The sequence below is a fragment of the Triturus cristatus genome, chromosome 6 (assembly GCF_964204655.1).
Source record: "Triturus cristatus chromosome 6, aTriCri1.1, whole genome shotgun sequence".
NCBI classification, from domain to species: domain Eukaryota; kingdom Metazoa; phylum Chordata; class Amphibia; order Caudata; family Salamandridae; genus Triturus; species Triturus cristatus.
The window spans coordinates 934175432-934201574 of NC_140589.1; positions in this window are offsets into that span (position 1 = coordinate 934175432).

Below are 26143 nucleotides of genomic sequence, written 5' to 3' on the forward strand. Positions count from 1 at the left end.
ACGGACTGGGATGGGGGAAGAGCAACAGCGGCCTTGGTGTTTTGCAGGTCCCACGGCAACCATCAGGGAAGGAGAAGGCGGAGACACCCAAGGCTTCCACCTCCAGAGGATGGCCCAGAGAGCGGCACTCATCGCTGGCAGGTCAGGGGTCTTGGTGGACAGCTTGGGATGGTGAGCCAAAAGTGGGTAGGAAGAAGGCGTGTAGGTCGATAGGTGTGGGGGAGGGGTCAGTGCGGGAGGTTGGTGGGTTGCCAAAGGGCAGGCCTACACTGGTTGACAAGCAGGTAGGAGGTAAGTCTGTAGCTACGGCGGGGGTTCAGACGGACAAGGTGGAAGGGAAGGACGACAAAGGGGGACAAGTCAGAGGACAAACATCAGAAAAAATTGCCCTACATGGGTTTGGCCATGCCCCTGGAATCACATCTGTCGGACAAAATTAAGAGTAGAATCTGTAAACACAAATATGTGGATGTGTTTAAGTTGTTACACAGAGAGGTGCAGGCGAAGGAGGGTTCCAAGGAGGAGGAATGGGAGTTGACTAGACGGCCCAGGGTCCCGGTGAACATGGAAAATTGGACTTCGGCGTTTCTCAATTATGCTAGTATTTACTGTGAGAAACATCTGGATAGGGCCATAGCGTTGCTGAAGTACATGGACATCATCCGGTAGGCCCAAATGCAATTTGGGGGGTTTGCCTGGCTGAGTTATGACAAGGAGTTCAGGGCTAGGGTTAGTGCGAATCCAGACAAGCATTGGGGGGAGGTGGATCAAGAACTTTGGATGCAGTGTATGGCATCAATGCACTCCTTGGCGTCTACCCACACGGCTAGCAGTTTGGCGGTCACTTATCGGTCTTTTCAGCCGCGTCCCGCCCACAGCGGGGCGGGGGGAATACCGCTAGTACAGGTAGCACAGGTCAGACCGCCAAGCCAGGCAATTACAGTACCGGGGCCTGTTGGCGCTATAACCGGGGCTATTGCTCATGGTACCCGTGCAAGTTCAAACATGAATGCTCCAAGTGTGGGGGGAAGCACGCCCTTACCCAATGCCTTACCCTGGTCACCCCCTCCGAGCAGTGGCAAAACGTGAAAGGTAGGGGACAGGCAGGACAGAAGGGCGCCTACACCGGTTAGGGTAGAGGCAATGGCCCCGTGGCTCTCGTGTTACCTGGACAGGGAGGCCGCTTTGAAGATTCAGTGGGGTTTCACAGAGGGCTTTCGGGTAGGCTATCAGGGTGAGGAGGTGGGTGGACAATCTGAAATCAGCCAAGGAATTGTCGGGAGTGGTAGCGGCCAAACTGCAGAAGGAGGTGGATGAAGGGAGGATAGCGGGCCCATTTTACGACTGGCCAGCAGACGACTTGATCATCTCCCCGCTGGGGGTGGTGCCTAAGAAAGAGGAGGGTGAGTTTCGCATGATACATCACCTCTCACGGCCGGAAGGACAGTCTGTGAACGATTTCATCGCGGAGGCGGACTCAAGGGTGCTTTACGCGTCGGTGGATGATGCGATCTGCCTTGTGAGGGTGTGTGGGCCGGGGGTGGACCTGGCGAAATGTGATGTGAAGTCTGCTTTCCGCCTGCTGCCTATACACCCAGCGGATTTCTCTCTGCTGGGGATGCAGTTGGGAGGGGCCATCTACGTGGACAAAGTTTTGCCCATGGGATGTGCGATTTCCTGCGCGCTGTTCGAGCTGTTTAGCACATTCTTGCAGTGGGCCTTTATGCAGATTAGTGGGCATCGGGACGTCACTCACTATCTGGATGAATTCCTTTTTCTAGGGAAGAAACACTCGAGGGATTGTGGCCGGGCCCTGTCATGGCTCCAGGAGATGTCGCTGCATTTTGGAGTCCCTTTGCCCCCCGAAAAGACAAGTGGGCCGTGCTGTAGTTTGACATTCTTGGGCATTGAGCTGGATTCCATTAAGTGGACAGCTCGGCTCCCTGCTGTGAAAGTGACGGAGATACAGGCATGCCTCTTGTGGGTGATCGGAGAGAAGAGGATCTCGTTGAGGGCGGTGCAACAACTGCTGGGTTTCTTGAACTTCGCGTGCAGGGTGGTCAGGGCTGGACGGACGTTCTGTAGGCGGCTCGGCATGGCCATGTCGGGGGCAGTTCTACCGCACCACAGGGTCCGGATCTCCATGGGGGTACGGGCAGATTTGAGGACATGGCTGACTTTCTTGACTGATTTCAATGGGGTGTCCCTGGACTTTGTGGACGAAAGGATGGTTTGGCAAGTTCAAATTTACTCTGATGCAGACGTGGCAGCTGGTTTTGGGATTTTCTGGGATGGCAGGTGGTGCACTGAAGACTGGCCGGCTCACTGGGTGAAGCAGTGGAGGAGCATTGCGTTTCTTGAATTCTTTCCCTTGTTGGTGGCTCTGGAAGTGTGGGGACCTGAGTTTCAGAACAGATCGGTGTTGTTCCATGTGGACAACATGACTATGGTCGAGTTGGTCAACCGACAGAGGGCAAGGGACCTGAGAGTGCTGCGCTTGCCGAGGAGTTTCATGTTGAAATGTTTAAGATTAAATGTGTCTTTCGAGCCAAGCATGTCCCTGGAGCGAATAATGACATTGCGGATGCTTTGTCTCGTTCGCAGTGGCAGCAGTTCCGGTGATTGGCACCAGGAGCGGATCTGTGCAAGACCGAGCTGCTGGACGGCATCTGGGCCTTGGGGGAGTGAGGGTGATAGGCCTGGTTGAAAACTCTATTGCTGATACCACAAGACGGACCTACAGACTGGTGTGGGCTGAGTTTGGATCTTTTATGGGATGGCGCGGGGATTCGGCTTTTGGAGATCGCTCGGCAGTGGAGCAAGGAGTGTTGCAGTTTGTATTGCATTGCATTGACAAAGGGCTGAAGTCAGCGACTATATCAGGAAAACTGGCAGGAGTGTCGGTCTATTGTTGTTTGTTTTTTGGTTTTGACCCTACGAAAGATGTGATTATAAGTAGGGTACAGGAGAGTAGGGGGGTAAGGGTATTGCGGGAGGCAATCACGTTTGAACTGTTGGTCAGGTTGGTTGAGGTTCTGCCGCTTTGTTGTTATGATAATTTTGAGGTTCGAATTTTCCGTTTGTGCATGATCTGGATGTTTTTTGGGGCTTTTCGGGTCTCTGAGTTGCTGAGTACGCAGGCAGTGTGTGGCAGACGGTATGAGGAGATCAGGTTGGATGCGGGGCGACTGGGGATTTGGTTGGGTCAGTCCAAAACGGATAAGTTGGGGCGGGGTAAGTGGGTTTGGTTGTGTGAGAATGGTTGTGGGGGTGTGTGCCCAGTGGCTGAATGGAGGACGTTTGTGCTTTCCACACAGGTGACGAGTGGTGAGATATTTTGTCACGTGTCTGGGGCGAGGGTGACTGCGGGGCAGTTATTGGTGGTGCTGTGTATGGCTGTGAGGCACTTGGGCTTGGAGCCGGCAGGTTTTGGGACCCACTCTTTCCGTATTGGCGCGGCGACAGCGGCGGCCCGGCTGGTCTGGTCCTGGGACAGGATTCGGCAGATTGGGAGGTGGAAGTCTCGGTGCTGTGAGTGGTATGTTCGTGAGGACAACATCATGAGGTGCACTGGTGGGGAAAAGGGGGGATGCGATGGGGGGCACTATTGCCCTGGCTCGCGAAGATGGTTACCCAGAAGGGATGCCCTGATTTGTTGATCATACATTTGGGAGAGAACAATTTGGTTCGGCTGTTGGGTTTGGCGCTCTTACAGCTGATGCAGAGAGACTTGGAGGTTTTGAAACACAGGCTGGGAGGGACTTGCATTGCCTGGACTGAGTTTGTTCCTAGGAAAGTATGGAGGGGTGCCATCAAACACGGGGCTGTGGAAAAAGCACGGCGGAAGCTCAACAGGACGATGAGGGTTTTCTATGGGGAGAAGGCCATTCAGGTTATTGCTCACGTTTGTCTGAGACTGGAGGAACCGCTACTGTTTAGGGACGACGGAGTGCATCGTTCGAGATTGGGGAATGCTTATTATATGATGGAGATGAGGGATGTGGTTAGCAAGCTATGGAATGAGGCGATTTGGTGTCGCAGGGATGCTTGAATAGGTGGGGGACGAAAGATGCATGGTCTGAGCCCGGGGGTAGCAGGTAACTGCCCTAAAGGGGGTTCCCTGGTTGGCGATACTTTGGAGGGGTGGGGGGAGTCAATAGCGGACGCACCCATCCCTCGGGGGGGGAGAGTGAATGATGTGGGGAGCTGGAGGCATGAGTGGAATGCCAGGTTATATCGGGGAGGATACTAGAAGATTTGTGAAAATGGATGAGGAACGGAAGGAACATGGAGTGGTAGGAAATGTGAGTTCGGAGTGGGTGAAATGAGTGAAGGGATGAAGAGTTGATGTGGGGGTTTGTTATTTATGTTGATGTTATTGGGTTATTGTTTATTGTTGTGCAGCCTGGTCCTAATAAATGGCCTTTTACGCTTAAAGACATCAGCGTGGTCTGTTTATTGCGCGTTGCTGGGCCCCGGGGGAAGCAAAGTCGCAGACTAGTCTTCCCCCGGGGTCTTTCGTGCAGGGGAGGACCAGGCAGGGTCAAGGGGGTGGAGTTAGGGGTAGGTATAAGAGCGCAGGGGAGGAAGGCAACTTCCTCTTCCTGCACTCGGCACCATTGGGAGGGTTCAGTTCAAAGGCCACCCACCCACCCTGCAGTTTTAGGGTTTGGGGCTAGGGTTGGCAAGGCGTGCCAGTTTTGGACAGGCTGCAGGGTTGGGATACTTAGAGGGGTGGGGGGAGTCAATAGCGGGCGCACCCATCCCTCGGGGGGGGGAGAGTGAATGATGTGGGGAGCTGGAGGCATGAATGGAATGCCAGGTGATACCGGAGAGGATGCTAGGAGATTTGTGGAAATGGATGAGGCACGGAAGGGGCATGGAGTTGTAGGAAATGTGAGTTCGGAGTGGGTGAAATGAGTGAAGGGATGAAGAGTTGATGTGGGGGTTTGTTATTTACGTTGATGTTATTGGGTTGTTGTTTATTGTTGTGCAGCCTGGTCCTAATAAATGGGCTTTTACACTTAAAGACATCAGCTTGGTTTGTTTATTGCGTGAAGGTTAGTGGCATTCTGAAAATTAAGTGCAATATATACAGTAATTCAAGGCAAAGCAACGGGCGATACTAGCGCTCCGTCTGCAACATGCCCTGTGCTTTTACCATATGGGTGCAGCAGTGAGTCACCGCTGGACAGTTCAGATCATAGGGTTTGGGGCAATATCTGTACTGTCCTGGTTTAGCTCAATTGTTGAGCGTTACCCCATCTGCATCATTTGAATCTCACCTTGTGAGATGCTGTGGGGGCTCGAAGACCAGGAGTTCCAGTCATGTGGCTGCCATTGTCAAGATACTGACATGCTTTCCCCTGAGAGCACAATACTGACGTCGGAGTTCTGATGTGCTTGTACAGCATAACAAGATCTACTTCCTCCAGAAGGCACGTAGAGCACGTAACTGGTAGTCATTTTAAGAGAGTGGGGCATTTATGATTGGAGATTTTCTAATACACGATATTGTGTGTCTGGAATTCATAGACTGGGTACTAGTCCTGAGGCAATGTGATGTAAGGTGCAGAGCAAATTGGGCGCTTCAAGGAGATACAATGGAAGGTCTTTCTTTGGGGTATGCTTATCAAAGAAAACATTTGGAGAAGCGTGATTTATACTATTAGAGAGTGAAGAGACACAGTGACACATGATGCCAGCTATTATTTTTGGGTGAATTCTGCATTTCGGAGTTCGTTGACTCTTGAGAATGTCCCAGATGTTAAGACATTATGTTTATTGCCAGCAAAGTGACAGTTGCATATCTCACCGAGCTTATGTTGTTTTGACTTGTCCATTTGGACATGGAGAAGTGTGGCTCAATGATTGTGGAGAAGTGTGGCTCAATGATTAGAGCGGCAGACCCTGATGCTGAGGTCTAGCCCGGGACCAGGGTTCAATTCCCCACCTCGGCGGGTCTTGGGCTCAAAAATTCCACGGACCTGATAATTCTCGCCTTGGTGCCATTCTAATCATGGAGTCCCACTCTGCAACTCTGGGCAATAGCTTGCTTAATCTCCACAACGGCCCCCACAACGCTAAGGATGCCTGGCCTTCACCTTGGGGGTGCCCAGGAGTGGACGCCTCACAGGGAAAAGCCAGGATGGGTTCCACAGCGGTATTCGTACAAGCGCCGAGAGACCTCCGGGTAGTCGTGCGCTATACAAGTATCTTTACATTTACATTTCTGTCATTTACTGGAGTGCAGGATCGCGCTAACAAGTTATCTGGAGGCAATCTGAGACAGCCTCATGCAGAGCTATCATTCTGATTTTGTTCAGTTGGGAGAGGTGTCGCTTACCAGAGTTTTTGGATTCTGTGGATGCAGTGTTCGGGTGAGAATTCGCTCACTGGAGGAAATGACATTGCATTACCTGTTATGGTTGAGTTTATGCGATGTCATGCTATTTTAATGCAGATGTTTGTAGTAATGCATTAGTGTGATATACTATGTTTTAATTGCAGCAAGGGTTGGGGGTATCTGTGTTACACCCTGGTTTTGTGTCCACCCTTCCTAAGGGTAAGGGGTTAGGGGTGTAGGGGCAGTGTGTATGCCCAAGGTTGTCCACCCATCCTAAGGGTTAAGGGTGTAGGGGCAGTGTTTAAGCCCATAGTTGTCCATCGTTCCTGAGGGCTAAGGGTGAAGAGGCAGTGTGTAAGCCCAAGGTTGGTCATCATTGCTAGGGGGTTTAGAATGAAGGAACAGTGTGTTAAACCCAATGTTTTAGGGTGTGTGTTTTACATCCCAGTGATATATGTCAATCCTTCCTAAGGGGTTAAGGATGTGGGGGCAGTGTGTTTAGCCCAATGTTTGGGGGGGGTGTTTTACAACCCAGTGATATGTGTTTATTCTTCCTAAGGGGTTAAGGATGTGGGGGCAGTTTGTTAAGTCCAATGTTTAAGAGGTACGTTGTTATGCCTCAATACAGTAAAGGGTAGGTGATACCCTATTCCTGTTTAAATGATTGGTGATGGTGGTACGTGTTACACTTCAATGCGGTAGCGTGTGGAAGAAGACCTGGTCCTGTTTCAGTGTTGTGTTATGGAGGATAATGGGCTGGTCCTGTTAGCGTGTAAGTGATGTGGAGGGTCCTGGGTAGTTGGTGTTCCCTGTTAAACGAGCAGAGAAGTTCTGGGTTATCTGTACACTTGTATTGTAAATCGGGGGGACATATTGATTGCCTGTGTTTCTACCATCTTACATTCCATTGGAGCATTGAAGTTATGCAGAGATTGTTTGTTTTATCTTTTCTGTGGGGTGGTATTTATAGTTTTGTTGGACGATTTGGGGTGGGGGGGGCGGTTTGCCGCCTTTCTTCCTGCTTACTTTTTTATTATTTTTATAAAGGGAAGATGTGTTGATGCCTCATGCTAACTTATGAATTCTCTCCACAGTCTTAATGTTCCCTGCTGCTCGGTCAGTGAGTGAGGTCATTGTATGGTTGGAATATTGAGAGTGCTTGTGCTTGGAAGAGTGGACAGTTGGAGTGAGAAGGGCTGAGCAGAAGGATGCTGCTCCTGGTGGGGCTTCATCTGTAACCTTCAACTAAGCTAATACACCTAAATTTGTAAAACCTAGAGTATTTATCTTTAATTGCAACAGAATGTCTGTCAGACTGAGCAAAGGTCAGCTTGACAAACACTCACCATGTCATGGTTAGGCAGCGAGGCACTTTACCATCACTAATGTGGAGGTGTAGCGTCAGCAAGCGTTTTGTCGGACTGAAGATTTCACAGCCCTGAGGGCAGTGGTCTCATCAGCATGGCAAAGTACTGCGCAGTCCTCCCCATCATGAAGAGGGAGAAAGTGGGCCAGGGCTCACTGTCTATCAATGATGTCTTGTCACAGAGTGGGGTGGGGTCAACAATTCTCGCTGACCCCACCATGCTCCGTAACGAGTTAGGGAAGGTCCTTCTCTCATTGGCTGATCCATGATAAGATCGGCCAATGAGAAGAGGTGAAGGGATGTTCCATAAGACCCTTCCCTCCTGAAGCCTCCAGAAACCACCGTGGCATTTCTGCTTCTCTCTCCCACCACCTGTTGTTACCACCATGGCCTGGTAAGTGTTTGTTGGATGTTGGATGCATGTATGTATGTAAGAATGTTTGTGTGTCAGTGAGCGCATGCTGTGAATGGGTGTGTGCGTGTGTATGTGTTTCTGAATGATGGGTGTACGTGTGCATGCTTTTGAATGGATGGGTGTGAGTGAATGTACATGTGAAAGAGTATTAGTACATGTGCGCTTTTGTAAGTGGATGGATGAAAAAGGGTGCGCGTCTGTCCACACTATGGGCCACCGCTGATTAAAGTGGTGGAGCCAGACAAAGAAAGAAAAGAAAACCTTGGAAAAGCAAGAACAGTAGCTATAAAGGCAGTTTTATCTACACTAAATGGTAAAAACAAACATCATTATTGCTGGCAAATCATATTGGAACAAAGACTTGTGATCTGCAATAGTCGATATTACATAAAGAGTTCATCCCAAAGAGCCCTCGATCGTCTTGTCATCTCATATTTATGATCCTAATCACTCCTTTGTTGCTCTCTACAGGCACTAAACAAAGACCTAGATTACATGGCTCTGAGGTCATTTTAGCTCCTGTTGGACCCGCTAATCACTTAAATGAACATCACGCTGGTAAATGCCTAATATTTCAACAGCAGACCGGTCCCTTGACGGTAGAGGCTGGCATCTTCTGGAAGGGTACATTTGAGGCAGGAGCTTTGCACTGGCTGCTTGATTACATTACTGTGATGAACAAGGAGTGAAGGTAAATGAGTGTAGTGCTACCGAATTGCTTAAAAACGAAAAAACGTCAGGCTATCTGTCTCTTCCAAATGACATCTAATCCTCTAGACCAAAAGGCTTCAAACTGAGGGGCGGGTCCCCCTGGGGAAGGGGCCTTAAGTGATCTCACGGTGGGGGGGGAGGGGCGCCAGTTTCTGGCCACAAAAAGCATCATGCTTTGTTTTAAATGTTAAAAATGAGCGGCAGTAGGCCACTTAGTAATGGGCCGTCACTAACAACTTTTGTCATTTATATCCTGACTGAGAGGAAGTGTAAACAAGCATTGGCATAGCCGATAGGTCTCGCCTTTGGGACCTTATAAGTGTTTAGCAATGCAGTACATTATTCCCCACTGGCATGCCCACACACAGCGAGCCTTAAATAATATAGCGCCACATACCTCGGAAGAGTGCCGAAAAGTATGTTTGTTGCCTCCGCTAGGCTCGACCTATTTGTGCAGACACATAAAATCGGGGTGGGTGTGTTTGGTGGGGAGAGGGCTGTGCCAGAATAAATCAAAACATTGCCTGATATTGTGGAGGCTTAATGGGCGGGCTTCGAAACGGAGGCTGTATGGAGGGCAGGCACAGGTTGTGCAAAGAGGCAGGCATGGTGAGCGAGCCTGAATGACCCCTTTTGTGTGGGGCTAGGTGTCCCAATTTGCACCATGACGTTTCAGAGTATGTCGCTGGAAGACTGTTTGATGTTCTGGGAGAGTGTCTATGGTGGGGTGAGGAGGAAGGGTGTCGGTCCTCTGCCCAAGAAGTGATTGCCGTTTTGGCTCCAACCCGTATGGTGTGAGGGTTCGGGGAGCAGATTGTGTCATTGAATGGCGGTTCAAAGCCCGGTTTTCATGCCTAAGCTTTTCATCCTTCTGAGGCCGGTGGTTCTTACGATCTACATTGCAGATAGTATGGTTTGCATGGGAACCCGACAGGAAGTTATATGAGGGGGAGGTGGTTGCGCAGGAGGATGGTGTGGAAGTTCGTACGGCAGGGGGGTCCAGGAGGGTTCGGTGCAGGGGTGTCGCTTGTAAGGGGAGAATGTTTCTCGGGCTGCTGGGGGTCTGCGGATTGCGAAGGGAATCAAGAGCACAGTGTTGTTGAGGTAGGTAATGGCAGGCTGTGGCGGGGTCCCGGGGGAGGCGGCGGGCCTTTGGGGTGGAGAGGTCGACTTGGGGCACTGGGAGTAGCGTTCGGATGCAGTGTGGAGCAATGTCCGGTGATCCTGGGCAAAATGTTTGGACTCCTTGTAATAGCACGGACTGAGGAGGAGGGGCGGCTTTCTCCGGGTATGACACAGGGGGGCTCATAAAGGTAGATGTATTGTATTGATTTATATAGCGCTCTGTCACCCTACGGGTATCCTGGTGCTGGAGATTATCCTGCATAGACGTATCCTGAAGGTAAGAGAACTAAAACTCCAGTGAGAGGTGCGTAGGGGGCGCAGGGGGGCATTGGTTTGGGCAGCTGGAGAAGAGGCCGCCACAGGTCTGGTTACAGGGTTAAGGGTGGACTTGTCCCGCGAGTGGTGTAGGCGCAGTAAAAGGAATGCAGCTGCAGCATCCCGCGAGTGGTGAGCGCGCGACCGCAAGCCTTGTGCGGGGTCCAGAGTGATTCCAAACGAACGCGCTAACGCTAATTAACAAGTATTGCCTTAGGAAAAAAAACAAGCAAAGTAAAAAAAAAAAGAGCACACAAGTTCAAACAGCTCGTGAATTGTTTCAATCAAAGACATTAAGAAGGGAAAGCGAGTTCAAAACAAGCAATAAGAAAAACAAGGCCTAGGCTGAAAAAGAAGGCAAGGTTGTTTTGAAAAGAGCCTCGTACTGAAAAGAAAAAGAGCAGCACTCATGAAACGGGTGCTGCAACAGCATTGAAAGCACGGTGTGCTGCGCTGGAACTGCTTGGCGGCACATAAAAAAAAAAAATGAAAAGTAGACTCTTGAAAGAAGTTCTTGGCGGCACATAAAAATAATGAACAAGTGTGAGGGAGTGTGGCGCGGCCCCGCGGCCGCGAAAGAGCAGGCAAATGCACTCGTACTTGTGCTGGCATCCGCTTTGTGGGAGCGAGCAGCAGCAGCCCAAGAGCCATATGTTTTCAATTACCACACGCGCTGCTGCTCGCTCCTGCAAGGTGCGTGCCAGCACAAGCACGAGTGTGCTTGAAAAGGAGCAGGCCAATGGCTAAAGGCCCTCCTAGAGCACCGCATGTGCGCTGCCTAGGGGAGACCTAAAAAGGGTAACAGAACTTAACTGCAATGTTTAAATATGTTGACACATATTTAAACACTGCCAATTTAGCAGAATAATTGTGAAAAAAATGAGGGTGGGGCCCGAGGATTTTTTCTTTTTTTTTGCAGGGGGCACAGCATTAGAAGTTTGAAGACCACTGCTCTAGACCATAGTCTGGCCAAGTACCCGTCCCTGCAGCAGGGGCAAAGCTTCTATTGGTGCAGCATGTGCAGTGGCACCCAGGCCCAGAGGCCTGAGGGACCCACTGAATCCTGATTATTGCTGTTTTTATGATTGAAACAGCTCTCAAGGACCCATTTCCTTCCATGTATTAAGACCATGACACACTGGCTATGCTGCTGCCCCGCAGACCATCAACACGTTAGCCGCACACAGTTTGCATGGCTGCTATTTAATCCGACCACGGGGTAACATATGCCAGCAGCAAGATATATTCTGGGTGCTAATAATGCATCCTATGTTGACTTGCTTCTTTTTCTCCCTTTTGTGGTCTAAGGAGAGATTGCATCTAGGTCAGAATTAATAATGTCTCTTTCTTGTAGGTGTACTAGAGAAAACGAGTGACCGAATGAACAGATTTGTACAGAGCAACATAGTTTTGACAGGTAAGAGATAAGAGAAAAAGGTCAATTAAGTGAATTGACCAAGATCACACAATTTTGGTCAGGTGGGGCAGCCAATGAAAGAACTTAAGGCTCATAATTCCAGCTTTGACAATGTAGTATCTACAGTGCTTAATTTGAGCCGGAGCTTTCCGGTGCTGAGCACCGGCACTTAATTGAATTCCGGTGCTCGATACCGGCACCTTATTGTCAACACCACACGTAGGGGAGTCTGCCACAAGGTGGCGCTGCTCCTGTTATTTAGAGATGAGCAGTATAACAGTTGTTTAGGAAAACAATATACATAAAACAACTACTAATACCTGCCTCCTCAGCCATTTCTTTAGCTTTGGGGACCTGGAATAATCTGAACTGTCGCATTTACATGCGAGAGAGATGGTTAGTAGTTGTTTTGGCAGCGATGACAGGGCCGATGGGTGGTGCAAGCTGCAGTGACCTCCTGGTCAGAGCCCTGGCACTTAATATTTTACAAATTAAGCACTGAGTATCTAGACCATGTCAAAGCAACAGAAAACAAATTAGACTCAAAATGAATATTACTTAAAAGTCATTATTCAGAGAGAGCATCACAAACTCCATTACATCTTAGTTTTTTTTTCTAATTGCACACCGCTTTGGTAAATACTATTTCTGCACCGGTATAGTTTAGTATTGCACAATATATCATACATGGTGTCACTTAAGACAATGCAAATGAGGTCATAGCTTTACCAAGAAAACAATTTAGCATAGACGGCAAGTGTGTAAATACTTTATGTTTGTTTCAGTTACACCTAAAAGCACAATTCATTCTGAGCAAGAACACACTGTTCAGCTACAGGACAATGCGTTGACGCTGGTCACAGGTGAGTGGTGTGCTGCTCTGCGCAGTCAAACGTGCACAGTGCTATAGAAAAGGATTTCAGTTGGCCACGCATCAGAAGTGTGGGGATGAAGAAGCCGGCATTCCCAGGCGGAGGCGCAGCATTGGTGCCATGGGCCACCGTATTACAAGCATGTGCCACTGGCCCACTCTTGAGTAGATGAAACATTTATAATTGAGGTGAGAAAGGCCCCTCACAGCTCAGGGACCTCGTATCACTGCACCTGCTGCACCATTGATCTCTGCACCCCTTTTCAGAGTTACATCCAATAATATTTGGTGCTTCCCCGCATTCGATGTGTTCGCCTGTGTGTAGCGGCAAAAAGAAGAAAAAAGCCCCAAACAACACTAATTACTCACAAAGTATTAATTATGCAATAGGGCTTCAAATGAGTGTTTTTGCATAATCAAAAGTGGTTTGTGTGAACGTCATCTAGAATCTGCGTATATGTCGTGCGTTTTAAGGTTGGTTGAGGCCTTTCATAAAATAAAGAAATGCGTTTTCAGTTTTCCTTTTGCATGCGGGAGTGCAGGAGTGATCCAGATATGTGGTGAGATGTTGCACCAGATCCTTGGTGCTGGCGCATAGATTATGAAGGCCTGTTTCTCAGACACAGTCTTTTAAATCTGATTCGACAACTCAGCTATATGCAAGGTGTATTGTTGCTAATCTTTTAAAATTAACATAGGATGGTCTTTCGATCCAATCAGAAGAGTGCTTCTCTCTTACCACGTGTTGTTGGCGGTTTAGTACATCATCCCACCTTCGTGGAAGGAATATATGTCTTTGTCCCACAGTCTTTTTCCCCGCAGGGATTCACAACGCGGTCGTTACAACGACCGCGCTGTGATTCCGCATACCATTACTCCGCAAGTTGGAACAACTACTTGCGGAGGGGGGGGGGGCGCTGGATGTTGGAATAGTATAATTTACTATTCCAACTCCAGTGTGTGCGGACACTGGGGAAGGTGTTTGATTTTAAATCCAACACCTCCCCCCCCCGCAAGTCGTTGTTCCGACTTGCGGAGTAATGGTATGCGGAATCACAACGCGGTCGTTGTAACGACCGCGTTGTGAATCCCTGCGGGGGAAAAGTTTTGTCATAAACGTTGTTTACCTCGTGGAAGTACTGTAACTGGAATGCATGATGGACTATTTTACATCTAAAAACCACACTCAATCATTACAGTGTCACATTCAGTTAATTATCTCCCCTGTGCGTTCCATACAGAAAGCTAACTTTTTTCATTACTCCACCACGCCCCACAGCTTCAGCAAAGTCAATAAGTCTGGCTTTAAAATGCTAAACAGCATTTGTACATGCAACATATGGAAACAGCATTTCTGAAGGAGCGGCTGCTACCACACGGGGATGGTGAGGCGGGGGAATTAGGAAAACAAAATACTTACCTTGGAACGGCAGGCCGCCACCTCCCCCTGTCTTCTTCATCTTTCTTTTTCCAGTCTCCAGTCCCGGCAGCAGGAAGCACCCAGGCTCCCAGGCTCTCCTAAGCCAATCACAGCGCTGCAATGCAGCATTGTGAGTGGTCTGAGCGCTGTGGTTCGGTGCTCAGACGGGGACAGGGAGCCAGTGCATGTTCCCCACCAGGCTGTGCATTACAGCCTGGTGGGCAACATGCAAAGTGTGCATGAACTATTTGGCCACTCCTCCCCTGCTCTGGCCAGTCCCGCCGCACATTGAACAAAGCCACTGACTAAAAGAGGAAACATAACATGATAATAACAATACGTGATTGTAATTTTATTTTTTCCTTTTGATAATTTAGCGGAAGAGCCGCCACTACTTTTCTGCTTGCCTGTGGTGATATGTGTTAGCACGTGAAAGCCAGACCTACTGGCTTTGAAAATGCCAGGACCTTTTGCTATTACAAAATTAAATACAATAGACTTTCACCTATTGGCTTTTAGCCAGCCCTCTTCATCGATTAGTCTGTTGTCATTCACAAATTTCTTCCACCCACAACTGCATAAAGCACAGGGCTTTGGGTCAGCTCACTTTGGCCATTCGCTGTGAGTGATGGCTTTCTATTGTTACGCAAGGAGCACAACTGCACACAAAGCAGTTCCCTTCAGTGCCAGGAACTACAACAATATATGTTTCGAGTGCCCAAAACATTATTCGCTTTTAGCCAATGTTCATTCTTTACGTTGGTGAGGGCCCTTCAGATCACTGAATACTAACGTTTTACAAAAACCATGGTAAAGCAAGCAATGAAAAATCTAAAAGTCTTGTAGCCTAGGTCAGACTTTGTGGCTTTGCTAATGTCTGTTCTCTAGTCCAAAAGCTTATGTGCTGCTATGTAGAACTATTAGACATATAGGGCCTCATTATGATGGCGGTCTGTCAGACCGCCATTGTTTCGGGCAGAAACCATCCAACAATGAGTTGGTGGTCCCGCCCGCCTATTAGGATACGACCGCCGTGCAGGCAGTTGCTAAATGCTTTTTTTTAGTGCAGCTTTTGCTGCGGTCCAGGAAAAGGGCTGCAGCACAAGTCGGACTAGAAAAAGGCACTTTGTGCACATTCATATTCCATGTGCCAGGCACCATGTGGTGCCTTGCACATGGTGCATGGGTGTGGGGGGGGTACTACATGTGCCCCCCAGGCCACTTAACAGTGGCACATGGGGGACAGGAGCCCTGCTTGTGACCTCCAAAGTACCTTTGCGTCTGCCTATTCATGGTGGAGGGACCGCCATGAACACACAGTCGGAAAGGGATATCTTAAACCTTACGGCGGTGCCTGCACAAGTACCGCCTCCATAGGGGTTAGAAATCTGACTGCCATCCCGACATAATCACTCCGACTGCCTGCATCGTAATGCGGTGACCGGACCGATGCCCTGGATCTTGGGTGCACCGCCACTGATGGCCTGTCGGTGGTGGTCCGCCCGACATCATAATGAGGGCCTTAATGTAAAGCTGTGTGTTAAGCAGGAGACAAAGCAATCAAGTAAATATCAGGGCTACTGGAATTATGGGGGATATTAGCAAGGGCCTTATCGCCGCTTTAGCGGCACTTTTTGCCGCTATAGCGGTGATATTTCTATCCCCCTATTAGCAAGCTGTCGCTAACAGCTGTTGGTGCTGCTTTGCATGTCGGCGATATATATCGCTAATGACATGCAAAGTAGGTGTTCCCAACTTAAAGCGACTGAAAACAGTCGCAAACACAGCTTCCCCCTATTAGCAATGCCCGCGAAGCGATAAAAAAATTCGAGCTAACCGCGAATATCGCTGGAATCTAACACCTGATAAAAAGCTGACTTAACCATTCTAGTCAATGGGAGGTGGATTGTAAGGTTAAGTCCTCACCTGCCTATTAGCAAGCTTTTCATTAGCGCCTTGGATTTCTCGCGCTATTGCTGGGTTTCGCCGCTATCGCTGGATTTCCTATCACCTTCGAGATAAGCGTTGATAATAACGCGTTATCTCCGCGATGAAATCCAGCGATAGCTGGCGATAAAAAAAACTGCGCTAAGCGCGCTTTGCGATAATTATCGCAATTTCTTGGTAATATCCACCTAAGAGATTTTGTGGTCTCTGAATTTTTTGCATAATTATGGATGAAATAAATTTGTCACATAACCCATTTAATCTGAACATTTTACAACAACATTTTTTTACTAGCTTGAACGGATGAAAAGTTGATAAAACACAGGCCCTTTGCAAAGCTCATTATCACCTTCTGTTGCGTATTGCTGTATTTTGCAGTCGAATTAGTATTAATGAGTTTAAACCTTTGTCTAGTGTTACATTAAAATGTATTTTAGTCACAAAATAACAGCCACTAATTGGGGTGATTTAGGACTAGGGTTCCGGTGCTGCGGCACCTGCTGTACTCTGATAGCTTTTCCCACTTGAAAGTGAATCTAGAAGCAAACACCTTTTTCCGGAGCCGGAAAACTTGTCGTTCCCCAGGAGATCGAAGCAGCTGGCTGGCAGCATCAATACAGGAAGGAGACGGTCTATTTGATATCAATACTGTGTGGAGTCAAGCACAGAGCCTGGCCGAAGAGAAATGTGCCACTGAGGAGACCGAACTGACGGAATACACAGCCTGCTGCTGGGAAAATAGTGACGCAGTCACGCAAATAATATCACTGTCAGGCTCATGAGAAAGAAAAACAAGCATTTACAATGCAATGGTCTCGGCAATATTATAGGTAGAGCTATTGGTATTGCTCATTATTTTTTTATCATTATTGTATCCCTAAATAAATGGCATTGTCATTTCTATTGGCATTAGCTTTTTTTTGCATATGTGATACCTATTGCATTAGCAGAGAGAGAGTGAGGTACTGAGATAGAGAGAGTGAGGTATTGAAATAGAGAGTGAGGTAGTGAGAGAGAGTGAGGTAGATAGAGAGTGAGGTAGTGAGATAGAGAGTGAGGTAGATAGAGAGTCGAAAAAGAAACTGCATAGTTGGGAGTTCTCTTTAATAATACGAATTGATTTCTAGCCAAATTAACCCTTTTTGCAACATTAATCAATTTTCTAATAATGTATACTTTGCAGTGTGTATGCAGTTCTGGGATGAAAGTTAATAGCTCACCATTCTATATTAGGACTTTAAGTTATAAATGGTAAGTAACAGAAGGATGTCTCTTTTGAAAGCAGTAATCTGTTTACATCATATGCACCCTGTAATCTACTTAGTACACGTTCTATTAACCCTCTGCACTAACTTTATATGAGTCAAAACCTCAACTATACAAAATGCTGCTCGCTCTCCCGGAAGATAATTAATCACACGAGTTTTCTCGACATTTATGTGAGGCCTGGTAAATGCCGGCGGAAAGAAACGCTGCAGCAGGTGCTTCAAAAGTTTAATAAACTTTTGAACACGGCGCCGCCAGGAAGCCAGCACCCGGTGTGGTGGCACCGGTCGCACAAACGCAGAGTCGAAAAAGAAACAGCATAGTTGGGAGTTCTCTTTAATAATACAAATTGATTTCAAGCCAAATTAACCCTTTTTGCAACATTAATCAATTTTCTAATAATGTTTACTTTGCAGTGTGTATGCAGTTCTGGGATGAAAGTTAATAGCTCACCATTCTATATTAGGACTTTAAGTTATAAATGGTAAGTAACAGAAGGATGTCTCTTTTGAAAGCAGTAATCTGTTTACATCATATGCACCCTGTAATCTACTTAGTACACGTTCTATTAACCCTCTGCACTAACTTCATATGAGTCAAAACCTCAACTATACAAAATGCTGCTCGCTCTCCCGGAAGATAATTAATCACACAAGTTTTCTCGACATTTATGTGAGGCCTGGTAAATGCCGGCAGAATGAAACGCAGCAGCAGGTGCTCGTGGGGCTGTCTGGTCTCGTGGACGGGCCATGCGCCTTGTTCCAGAGCCCAGCGTTCCGTGCTCAGCCATTACGGAGACACGGTTTCCCTGATGTGCTGGTCGGGTTTGCTCCAGCTCCTATCTTGAATAAACGTATCCCGATAACTGCACCGACATCGGCTTCATTATATATTTCATTTTGGCGACAATTGTTATCAATGGAGCAACCCGCCAGCAAGTGAACCCACACCACGCAAGAGAGGATCGACCCCTGCTTACCAGGATGTATGTATGGATAGCAGCTGTCAACTCGGGCAAGGGACGTGACGAGTTCCCGCTACGCAAATATCCTGCTTCTACTGCTTACTTCCGTGCGAAGCCTTTCTGATGTGTGGGCGGTGATTAGCAGAAACCCGCTTCGCTTAAAGCGGCAAGGGGCACTTTGACTTAAAGTTAACGGGGCAATCCCAAGTCTTCCGGGGGAACATTGATATTGGCATTACTGATTTGAATTAGCACTTCACACAACAAGCGCATACCTCCTTGCAGAGCTATTTGTTGCTACGAGAAAACTATAGCTCATCCACTTAAAGTGGCAACAGTTTCTGGGTCCCACCTTCAACGACCCTTAAAGTAACTGTTTCAGTTAAAGCAGCAACGCAATTCTGGGCTCCACTTTCAACTCCTTAACATTGAAAACTGCTGGGGAGCCTGTTAGGCTACACTGGCACGGACACCTTAGGATCCTATGCGGCTCGGTCAGGGGGGACGAGACCAGAGCAGCAGCCAACACGGGAGCCAAGAGCAGGGGGAGAGGACGCCATGAACACCACCGCCTTTCTCCGAGGCAAAGCAGAAATGCCTCGGAGAAACGCAGCGGCGTTTTCAGATTCGGGGGCGTGTTTCTTTTTCTCTCCTCTTGCCATTGGCTGGAGGAGAGAAAAACACGCCTGAGAAAGGGCGTGGCTAAAAAGTGGAAAGAACAGCACGGAACACGCCCCCGAATTTGAAAAAGACAGAGCCTATTTGGAGGGACGGCTCTCTCCTCCAATGGCTGGCCTCCGTTTAGGAAGCCAGCCAATGGAGGAGAGCCAAAAAGAGAGGCGGGCTAAAGAGCCACTCTCAGAAACATTAAATCTCCGACTTCCGGTTCTGCCTTCGGCAGACCGGACGGTCCTCGACCTAAAAACGGAGATAAACAGTGGGAACCTCGGCTCCATTCCGTTCGTCATTTTGTTTTCTTTACTTGAAAATAGCAATAGGGAAGGAAAGCCGTTCGAACAGCACCGGCTCCTCCGCTATGGCGGAGAAGCGTCACCCAACCCCGAAGCAGCCTCAAAACTTTGGGAAAAAAATGTTAATAAAGCAGATTTATTATCATTTTTTTTTCGAGACCTAAGGGCCGAGTCTTGGGGGCGGCACCATGTGATCACAGTCACGGAGGGGTAGTGGTTGGCACTGCTAACAGTGCACATGTCGGTTTGGCCAGCCGTCTTAGGATGGCCAAACCAGCAAATGCACTGAGATGTCTCCATCCCGAGCTTCGTTGCGGTGTAGGAGACAGAAGGCACAGGCTCCCAGGGGCAGATTTACAAGAAACTGACGCATCTGTAGAGATGCATCAGTTTCCCTGCACTAGTCTACGATACACTTTGCCACCATAGATGCACCGTATTTACAATACGGCGCACCATGGCGCAAGGATTGACAGATGTGTCAGGAATTCTGATTTATTTAGTTTTGCAATGGATTTTGAAAAAAAAACTTTTTATCAAACATGTGCATGCCACCTGTAAAAGTAGGAATTTTACTTGTGATTATTTTACTCTTTTGATGTCTATTGCATATGTTTGCAAGTTGAACTAAATAAAAGAAATAGCAGGTATATCAAGGCTAGACCAACTGGTTTTGCCAATGCTTGCTTACCTAGGGAGCAGGCCCTGTTTTGCTGCTTAAAATGGTATCAGTCTCTTCTGGCTTAGTTGGACATTTGCTCTCACCTGACCTTCAATGGCTTGCAAGCATCTTAAAGGGTTGCTCGCATCAGCCAGTCCCTCCCAAGAGTTGGATGGGCACACAGCAGAGATGCACATATGCATACTGGCACTGGATTTATGTGGGCATTTTAATAAAGAATGGTCCTCAAATGAATGAGCCTTAGCCATATGGCAATCCAGCTTGTCAATATGTGCAATGGCCCAATGGGCGCTAACAGTTGGCACCTGGATGTACATTCAAAAACTCTCATGGGGCGATGTCATAAATGCCAAGGCAGGGCAGGGCAGTGAATGTGGATGTAGACCCACTCAGCTCTCTAAATTTGCCAACCATTAGCATGATCTTAAATTGAAGGATCTCATGACACTCACGTCTGTCCACCCACAGTCGGTACTGGGGATGTCTAGAACAGCAAATTATTGTCTGACATCCAAAGACACCGACGCTACAACAAATACATGTTTAGTATGCCCTACTGCAGGTTAAAAGGAGCACAAAATATGATATATAAGGAACCGCAGGAATGATCCGTAGACCTAATGCAACCAGTGGCATCATATTTTAAAGCATGCAACATGTTAAAGAGCAAAATATTTTAGACGCTATCTAACGTAGGAGGTGAAGCAGAGTACATCACTGCAGAGAAAGGAGTCACCTCAGTTCTCAGATCAATGCAGATTACCAAAGGTTTATCTTCTGTAACCAAACTAGAAGTCCACTGATCTCTTCCGAGTCTGGCAAGGGAGCTTGCAAGCATGTACACATGCATAGATGTCGACGATGAGGTCAGCGCACCAGTTATCCAAGATATGGGACAGCATTTTTCCAAATAAAATGTAGACTCATTACTTTACTAACCTCGACCAGTTTACATGGACATGCTGTATTCCGGAAACAAAGAAGCATTGAGATAGTGAAGAGAGAGCATGCACAGAAACTGTGTCAAAGCCAAGCAGATCTGAAAAAAGAAAAAACACAGATCAAAAAACACTAAGGGGTCTATTAGGATGTAGGGCGGATCGCCACCGACCGCATGGCGGTGGCGATCTGCCCTACATCATACTCCGCCTGCCACCCATTTCCCCCCGCCATATTAGTATGGCGGGCGGACCCCGGCGGACGGAAAGACCGTCCGCCGGTTTTCCGCCGGTGACCAGTCGACCGTGCGGAAAAGGGTCTGGATATGGTGGCTGTGTCTGCTAGACACCACCATCCATATTAGCATGGGAGCAGGAAGCAGCCTTTCGCCACCGAAAGGCATGCAGACTTTGCTTTCGGGGGCCCGTTGCGGGCCCCCAGGGTATTGAGGGGTGCACATGGGGGGTACCTATGGTACATCCCCACCCCCCCCCACATTGTCACGGACAAGGTGGTAGGCACCACGCAGTGCCTGTCACCTTGTGCATGACAATGCACAACGTGCATTCCCAGCATTTTGGCGGGCGGTGCTGTGTGCACCGCCCGCCACAATGCTGGGAATGGAGGATGCCACTGCCACGGTGGCATCCTAATTGCAGGTGTGGGACCGCCACACCACTGGCGGCCTGTCCCAGCACTGCTAGGGTGGCGGGCGGACTCTCCATCCTAATAGGTTCCTAAGGGTGAAGAGCATAAGCACTTTGGCAGCAGACTGTCACATGAATGGCTGTGTCCAGCCAAAAAACTACACCCGACTCCAGTCTTGGAAGTTCAATCAACGTACAAAGATGTGCAAGGCAGGCCCTATTGCAGACATGCGTGGAATATGATACAAACCTTTGCTGAGACCCACTCATTGGATTCAAGGGATAGTGAATCAGTAGAAAGTTTTGTATCTTTAGCATTAAAATTATCTATAGAGTGTACCCAAAAATGAAATAAATATTTCATAATTAGATCTCATGCCTTCAACAAATCAAGGACGTCTCTTAATATCATGGCTATTGAGTAGTCAGTTCTGAAAATTAGAGAACAGGCCATGCCTTGTTAATACACTAACCATTACTGCAACATCACCCTGAGAGGAAAGCTCAAGGCCCAAATTTAGTCCAACACAACTGAAATAATGGGTAATGTCGTGTAATTGAGGGACATATTGGCATGCTCCAGGAACATTCCTGAACAGTTGCACTTAGTGTACAAGCGTAAGAACTCGATGATATAGTGGAAGATTTCAACTCACTGCTCTTTTAGGCACACACATGTCATACTCCATGTTGATGGCACTGTTCAACCAGTCACTTAGAGAGACTTGTGAATACCCTTTCATGTGCGACTTAAAGGGACTGAGGTACAGTGGCTGCTCCCCTGCTAAGGCGGAGGAGCGTCGCCTCACTGCTTGTGGAGCAGTGTAAAAGAAAAAAAATGATAAGAACTGAAGTTACTATCATTTTATTTTTAGCATCGTCATGGGCGGGATGGGGCTTTGCTCCCCGGCAGTCGGGGAGGAGGAGTGGTTGCTGAACTCTAAAGTGTGCATGACGTTTTGGCCGGCCTTCTCGGGCTGGCCAAAGCATCATGCCCACTTTGCATGCTCTCCGCTCAGGCTGCATTACAGCCTGGGTGGAGAAAATGCCAAGGCCCCTAGCCCCTGTCTGAGCGCCAAACCAAGGTCTTCAGACCAATCACAACGCTGCATTGCAGTGTTGTGATTGGCTCAGCGGAGCCTGGGTGCTTACCAATCACAGCACTGCATTGCAGCATTGTGATTGGCTGTGGGGAGCCTGGGTGCTTCCTGGAAGAGACAAGACATGGGACAGACGGTGGAGTGACAAGGCAAGATCAGGTAAGTGGATTTTAGTTCTTTTTTCTCAACCACCTCACCTCCCCGCCACCCTCGCTACTACCCCCCTGCATGCCACCCCCATACTGTACCAGCTGCCACTGCTGAGGTACTCTGAAAACTGTAGCAGGCAGATGGCAACGAGAAGGATAGAGAACAGACTGTGTGTCATCCACAACAGTCACTAAAAAGGCCAAATAGCTGCAAGAGGTAAGAATAAGCATGACTATGAGACGTTAAAAGAAATAACAAGAAGGTAAGACACTTCATGTCAATCATGTATTGGATCCTGACCAAACTCAACAGAGTAAAAGCTTCTTCTAAAAGCTGGACCTAAACACAAGGTATACATAACTGCTGCTGTACCCCAATCAAGGTACACAGACTCTTTCTCCACTCGCCTTGGAACTTGCAGTCACAAGATGCTGAAATTCCAAATCCGTGTAAATTGTTAAAAGAAGTGTCTTTACTCTTTTTCTTGAATCCATATAGTGAGCCACATTCCCTGATCTGAGCTGGGTAACGGTTCCGTGGTTGATAAAGTGCGAAGTGCATGAGGACATTTGTGGTTGAAGGATCTCAATGTATGGGCTGTGGTTTTTAAGAAACACCTGATTTTCAAAGTACCTTGGGATGTCCACTCTCCTGAATTTCAAGTTTGGGCAGAGACATTTCTACACCACTCTGTTAGCTATGGGAGTCGGTCAAGCTTGTGACTGGCCTACAAAAGAATTTATTCCAGAAGCCAGATGTAAGCTGAACACCAGCAATCTGTGTTCTCCGAAGTTCTAACAGGTTTTTCTTGTACATAACCATGTAAAAATTGTAAGCTTAGTTAAAACATAAGCTCAAAAGGATATTGTATTGTTATTTTGATCCTCACCTTCTCTTGAAGTTGATGGTAATTGGCAGAGCTTTAAGTGGGATGAAACATGTGGGGTGGCTCTAAAAAGGGTGTGACTAACGAAGACCAACTACAAATCCTTTTTGTGTGCCCTAGCTTTTTAAATTTGGGTTGTCGCCTTAACACTTGAACCAGAATCCTATTCTTGACAGGGTATGCCTACTGACTAGTATTTGGGAGCCTTCCTGTGAGGTTTCTTTCATAGCATCCAAATGTATAACACAACAATGAAAAGATGCACAAAATAAGCCTGACCTGCTACCTTTTCCAATGCTTATTAGCAGGTGTGTCAGATAAATGAGTAATAACAATGATAATGCTGCAAATAATTAAAATTTAAATTGTTTAAAACCAGAAAATATGTTTCTGTGAATTAAACAATACGAAGGGCTTTGTAAGGGGCAGTGGTCTTTAGACTTTGAGAATCAGTCCTGTCCTCCCCTTCAGACCCCTTCCCTATGCAATCCCTCACTCTGTGTTAGCCCCTTACACCCTTTCAATCTCCACATCCCTGTGAAATCCACTATCTGCATTTCTCACAACTCATTCTCTTCCTCTTCATAATTGTGTTTTACTTTGTCTTTCCGCATATTTCTTGAGCCAGTTTCCCTTTGGTATGCCCTCTCTCTCTCTCTCTCTCTCTCTCTCTCTCTCTCTCTCTCTCTGTCTTTCTGTCTCTCTCTGTCCCTCTCTTTCTCTCTCTCTCTCTGTTACACACACACACATACACGCACACATGCATGCAGGCACACATACATACACACACATTTTCTCTCGCTTTTTCCTCACCTGTAAACACAGCATTTTCTTTTCCTTTGGTGTGGTCTTTCAACACCTGTGTATACCTCCTTCAGACAAAATGACAATTACAGTTGGTGCACCTGTAATCATTGGTCCCTGTGCTCAACAGAGAGGCCAAATATTGAATGATCACTTAGTGTAAACTCCTTTAAGACCCATTGACAGGCACTGTGAGAAACTTGCACTGACTTCAGCTTTAACTCCAGATATCTCAATTGTATTCCATCATGCACACCCATTCACACCTTGCAATCACCCAGAGGTAAATCAGTTCACAGAATGCACTATACAAGATCATATGTTGCATGAAAAGAACTACTGAAGCACAACATCTCAAAAATCAAATAATCTAGGAAATGCAACATGAAGTAAAAAAAATATGAAATGCAAAGAGGGAAAGCATGGCTGATATGGACAGCTTAAAGGTTTTCATTGCCATTCTTGAGAAATCAATAAGCGTTTTGTCCATTTATTTAAGGACATAAAGGGCCAGTAAGAACCCTTTTCAAAGTCAGTTTTTAATTACTAATGGGGTTAAATCCAGACAGGACCAGTCCCCACTTAAAGTCATGGCGAGTGGTCTATGTTTGAAAAAGAAAACTAAAATGCTGGCAGTGTCTTAAGTGGTTTCATGCTGCTATTATTTCAACATGGGGACAAAATTTGGCCCTAAAGATCTCTGCAATGTCACTTCAGGACCTTAAAGACAAAATGGATCAGTCTGAACAAAATGTTCTCCCTCATACAAAAAAAAGAAAGTATTTGGCTGCTACTCCCTTTGTACTTAGAACAGTTGTCAAGAAGTGTAGCGGCATGGGGTAGACCATTGCATCAAAGGCAGCAGAAATTGTCAAAATTAGCCTGCCCGCTGTCCCAGGATAAAATTCCAAACCTTTATGGGAAAGCACATATTGATGCTATCAGCTGCAAACTTGTTACTGCCTACTGTTCCTTGTGTTATCGCTGAATATCTAAATACAGATTTAATGGCTCATGGAAATGGTGTTAATGCCGTACTTACTAAAGGGTTCTTAAAGGACTAATGTGAGAACAGAATGCACATTGCTGTTCATAATGGAGGAAATGTGTGCTTCTGCTGCCCACCCTATGCTAATGAGTAGAATGAATTTGTAGAAATGAAGGGTTGAAGCCAGTTTCACAGAAGGTTAGTGTGAGAACAGCACACACGCGGAGGAAACACAGGAAACAAGCCTGTAAACTAGAACGTGTATAAGGATGGTAACAAGATAGGCAAAAGTATTACATTTCAACAATTTTATATTGGAGATGCCGCAATTCAAAGCCGGTCTAGACTTCATGCAAAATATCTGATCCAGGCAAAAATTGGAAAACCTGGCTTTTATACGCCAATAAGATTAATGCAGTAAAATCTGAATTCTATTGGATTATTGTAGACCACTAAAGCCTCCAGTAGCGGTCCGTTGAGGGAGTTCGGTGTGGCAGTGAGGCGGGGCGGGGGAGAGGCAGAGTGGGGAAATGTAAACACCGGAATATGGATGAACGGAGGTAAGTACACATTTAAATAAATAAAACGAATTTCGTTGCGATGCAGTGCGCGCAAAGGAATTAGTTTTATTTATTTAAATGTGTACTTCCCTCCGTTCATCCATATTCCGGTGTTTACATTTCCCCACTCTGCCTCTCCCTCGCCCCGCCTCACTGCCACACCGAACTCCCTCCACGGACCGCTACTGAAACCTCAGATTCTTACCAATATCGGGAGGCATGAAAAGCTAGTTTACTTTAAGGAGATGAATCA